This window comes from Microtus oregoni, unplaced genomic scaffold (assembly GCF_018167655.1).
Source record: "Microtus oregoni isolate MIOR12 unplaced genomic scaffold, Mior012 000005F_ref0000423, whole genome shotgun sequence".
In the NCBI taxonomy this organism is placed as follows: Eukaryota; Metazoa; Chordata; class Mammalia; order Rodentia; family Cricetidae; genus Microtus; species Microtus oregoni.
Window position 1 is genome coordinate 49,259,141 of NW_024543064.1, and position 5,196 is coordinate 49,264,336.

The 5,196-nt window shown below is 44.2% G+C and overlaps 1 pseudogene; it reads right to left on the reverse strand.

Annotated features, from left to right (window-relative positions):
* Positions 1-836: 836 nt before the first annotated feature.
* Positions 837-3,817, reverse strand: LOC121447882 (annotated as a pseudogene).
* Between the last annotated feature and the right edge of the window lie 1,379 nt (positions 3,818-5,196).

A 5,196-nucleotide genomic window follows, 5' to 3' on the forward strand; every position in this document is an offset into this window, starting at 1 on the left:
TGTGTGTCCAGAGCCTTAAAGAAACCCTGACTTCAAGCCGGTCATTAAAGAAATTGGGAAACCTCTTTCGCTTACAACCAAAGCAGGTCACGTGAGCATATTTAAGCATTTTAAAATGGACACATAGCATACCAGCTTTTTGAAACAGACGTTTTTGTAACTATCGATTATGTCATACTTGAGGTGACCGCACGTGTTAAAGTTTTAGAAAATGTAATACTATTGAGCCCCTGAGCTGATTAAAATTAAAGCCAAACCTTTCCGTTAATGTATATGATAAAGAAAACAGCGAAAAGGGAAATCAAAAGCCACCTGATGGTTATATTGACCTGGCTTCATACCGTATCACTTTAAATGTCATTACTCACAGTTCTGAATTTCTTCACAATGTCTGATTAGGTGTCTACTGATAGAATTTTCTTTTAAAGTTTACTGAAAACTTTTATTGTAATCAAAAAGTGACATTACGGGGCTGTAATGAGTTCAGCAAATCATTCTGCTGATATTTCTGAACTGATACCAGCCTTTGCCAGGCAATTAAAAAAAAATTCAAATGTGGAAATTTCACAGTACAGTAAACTCCACCCCAACTAATTAATGGTGGTTAAAAATAATAGGCCCTAGCAAAACCTCTCATGTTCCATGGTCACAACTGACAATTCTGTACAAAAGTTCGTTATAAAGCTCTGATGTAAAAACGAAATAATCAAGAAGCAAATAGTTTAAGTGTAACACAGGGTATTCCATTTATTATTTACAAGGCTGGGATTTCTTTGCACTATAACAGAGTTTAATACAGATGACTTAGCAATTAAGTCAATTAAAACATTTGTCCTTCACAGAGGAAGAGAGTCCTTTCTTCTTGCTAGCTCACGTCACTCATCTCTTCGCTGGAGCCGGAATATTCTCCGCTGTCATAGTCTGTTTTCTTGTCTCTACCAGGAGTAAAGTCTTTATTTGAGGAACCACGAATGAATTCACGCTTATCTGAAGTCCTGGTCTCTTTGAAAGACTGAGACAGGTTCTTACAATTTCCTCGTTCATTCAGACGGTCCATGGTGCTCTCCTTCTCTGGATGGGCACTGTCGGGGATTTCCTTCTCTAACACTGAGTGGTCCCTGTCTTTTGTTTTCCCCTTCTCACTGGACGCAAGAGCCTTTTGAGCTTTTGGCCGCATGCTATGTCATTTTGTGGCTCACCTCCTTGGTGAGCTTCTGGATTTTCTGACTGCAATTCTTCCTCAGTGTCCTTGACTGTACCTGAGGGCCTTACAGTAACATTTTTCATAGTACTAGATGGTTTCCCTACACTCTGTATCGGTTGTGTGGATTTAATGTCTTTTTCAGATGCAAAGTCATCTCTATCCCATTCGGACTGAGGAACCCGGATCCTAATTATAACATCTCCAGCAGGAGCTGTATTATCAATATCATATTCCTCCATGGTCTTAATGACTTTCCTTCTTGGCTGTAGCAGACCCATGACTTTTCCGTTTGGTTTTGTCAAATTTAACTTCTGTCTTATCTTTTTCTCCCTTGTCTGTTTCAGACACTGATTTGGAACTGGTAGATTCTGCCTCCATCGGTTCACCCCTAACCCGTGTGGCATCATCTCTACGTGGGAGAACAAACAGTGTATCTCTCTTCGTGTCATCGACGCCTGACGACTCCCTGGATTTCCTGGGCGTGTCTAACAGTTTGGGGTTCTGTAAGCTCTCCCTCTCCTCCCTCTTTCTTTGTTTTCTGTGTTTCTTATGCTTGTTTTCTTTATTGTCTCCTGGAATGGAATCACTCTCCTTCTCTTCTGATTTGACATTATCTTTCTGATTGTGACTATCTCTTGTTGAAAGCTTTTCTGGATAGCCGCCACCTACATTTCTATTTCTATGACTTTGTCCAGCAGCATAGTCTTCTCTGCGTCCTCTTATGAAGGGTGAATTTCTGATATGAAGAGGTGTCTCTGGAGGGAGGTGCTCTCTGTTAGCTCCCACAGCATACCCTTTGTAGTTCTGTTCGTATCTCTCCCATTCCTGGTGGCGTTCTTTCTCAAATGGGTCTCTAAAGTCAACACTCCATCTGTAATAGTCTTTGGTGTCATAAGGGGGTAGAACTTCTCGGTATCTATTAAAATACCCATGCTTTATTTCCCCTCGAGATACATTACGTTCAGTGGGAGACTGTCCCCTAAATGCTTGAGGAGATCTTGGCCGTGAATGGTAACATCTATATTGAGGTGACCTTGACCTAGATCGGTGATAGCCACGAGATCGGGACCGTGAGCGGTCATTACGGCTCTTGTCTCTGCCTCTCCTGGGGTACGGAGGTGATCGTGAATAGGAGCTAGAATGCACGCGGCTGAAGGATCGAGAGTAAGAGCAGGACCGTGTGGAGACAGATCTTGACTTGGAGTAACTGTGTGAGTTTCTGGAAGATGAGCGCCTATGCGCCTTTTGAATCTCTTTGTATTCCACCAATTCCTTAGCAAAATTATTTGCCAGCTCTAGCTTGGAATTTTCCTTTTCCTCTTCCCTTAGTTGTCGTTGCACTCTATAGAATTCTTCCCTGGACAAGGGTAGTGCTTGCGTTGTAGGGATGATATTTGAATGAGCAGTCTGAAATCCTGGCGACACCCCATGTATATTGGCAGGAGCTGGTGAAAACCCTGGAGGAGGGACACTGTATCCTGCAGGAGGGGGCAGGCCAGGAGGAAATTGAAGAGAGTACTGTGGGGGAGGTACACATGAAGGAAGAGGCCACATATGGGGAGGCGGTGGATCCAAAGGAGGTGGTGAACCAGGCACAGCAACTGGTGTTGCTGGCAGTGATGGGCCTTGAGTCCTCTGTGAGCTTTCGCTGTGCTGTCCTGGTGATGCTATCGTGGGAAGCGGTGGAGGTAACTGTGTCTGTAGACGTTTCGTATAGCCAGTTTTATTTTTGAAGTTATTAACGGCCTGCCGTAAAAACTTGTTAGCAACTAAAGCATCAGGAGAAACATCGTCCTGATGGCATGCTGGACACGTATGTTCATCTGATTCCAGGAGTGCTGTCCTAATACATTCGTCACAGTAGCTGTTTCCACAACAAGGGATGATAGCAGCATCAGTCATAATGTCCTTGCAGATGAGGCACATGAGCTCATCTGGGATAGCATCGTCTTCTTCTAAAGATGATGATGGTTCCTCTGGTAAGAAGGGTGGTTTCTGTTTCTTCCCGATCGCATAGGCCTCTGCATCTATCATCGGGATTGCGTATTTGCCAGTGTTCATAAGCATTACCCCTTTCATGTTAGGGTCTTTCACTTCCATCATGAAGCTTCGAGGGATTCCAGAGCTCTTTCTGAGTCTACGGCCAAAGTTCTGATACCTGTTTGTTGCCCAATTCTTATTGTAATGACCAGGTTTATCACGATGGAAACGGATGTGAGACGGAAGGCGCGGATGAAGAGGTTTCTTCACGTAATTGATTGGGCTGTACATCTGGCTAGATTGCAACATCATTGCTTTAATTTTATCTTCCTCAGAAGCATTGGTTTCAGCCAGATTGGCAACTTGACTTATCACAGATGTCTTCCTTGTGGAACAAACACCCACAATAGGAATTCTTCTCACAATTACAGAAGAGTTCTCAGGAATTAGCGCATTATCGGTATATTCTTCTTTCGTCTGCTCGCTGGTGATCTGAAGATCATTATTGGTAGCTTTCAGCTTTTCTTTCCCCATAATCCGCTTCTTTAAGTCACAGAGGGAGATATGGGGCCCATCAAAGATGATGATTTCGTAGTTGAGTTTAGAGGCAAATTTATAGTGCACGCAGGGCATTGTGGCAGAGGCTTCTGCGTGCTAGGCACCTTGGTAACCGCTGACGTTTGCAGCTCAGGGACCGAGTTGACAGGGTCTGAAGTTAGCCCCTGGGGCTCTGATGTAATTCGTCTCTTCAAAGACGCTCTGCCTCAGACCGAAATGGGGCAAGATCCTGTCTTCAAGAATCCTCAAACTCCACTCTAGCTAACAGAAATATGTTTAAGTCATAACTGCTAAGCAATCCAAGAGCGCAACACTAATAAAACACATGAATTCTGATAGTCTTAATAAATGAAACCTGGAGTCAGACGTTAGAGGGTTAAAAGCTGAAGGATCAGAGAAGCAGTGTGGACAGCCAGGAGAGGAACGTTTACCTCTACCGACGCTCAGACCCAAAGAGCAATTCTGTCCTCAGATCGACTTCTCCTCGGACTTCTCTTCGGACTGGAGCGGCAATCCTCAGACAGCAACGCTCTCCACCAAACTTCTGACTGCAATGAACCCCTGCCTCCTCTGGCATTATATACTCTCTGCCCAGCCACTCCCTGACTCCACCTCCCTAGGGTGGGGATTGAAAGTGTGAAATCCCCAGGGTGGGGATTAAAGGTGTGAAATCCCCAGGGTGGCCTTAAACTCACAGAGATCCCTCTGCCTCTGCTGGGATTAGAGGGGATTAAAAGTGTGTGCCACTCCTTGGCCTCTAGTGGCTTAACTCTGCACTGTGATTTTTCAGGCAGGTTTTATTTGTTAAAACATAAACAAAATACCACTACACACTACTGCCCACCATTTTTTGCCTAATTTTCTTGAGGCTTATTTGTCCATCCTATTACTGAAAAGACATGAAACACAAATGATGCTAAGGATACAGAAGATCTAGCACTGAGATCCGACGGCCATCCTTGTTTTATTCTCTGGGGTTTCTGATATTTGCTTTCCCTGTGTCTCTTTATGCGGCACAATCCCTGGATAAGCCACACTACTGTCTGGCTAAAAGCCTTTCTCTCATCAGATACCAACACATTGACTACAGCACTGGGGAACGTCCCTAAGCAAAGTTCATGCATCTACACATGGCCATACCAGATGGGACTAGACTGCCACCATCAAAGTGCCTGTGTGGTTGGTTTATATATTATTTAGCCACCCATCTGATCTCCAACGACAGCCTCGCTGACACGGTCTGACCTAGGTTGACAATCTGGATAGAAATTGTAGGGTTGGCTGTTCACTGGCTGTGACTTTTACCAGCACTGCTTTTGGGCCTCAAATCAATTCTCTCTGTTTACAGACCATTTCACAGCCCTTTACCTGCGACATCACCGGTGTCAGCCTCATAAATACTTAGGTGTATATAATGCTTGAATTAGCATAATAGTCTAGGCTCAAAGCTCTTA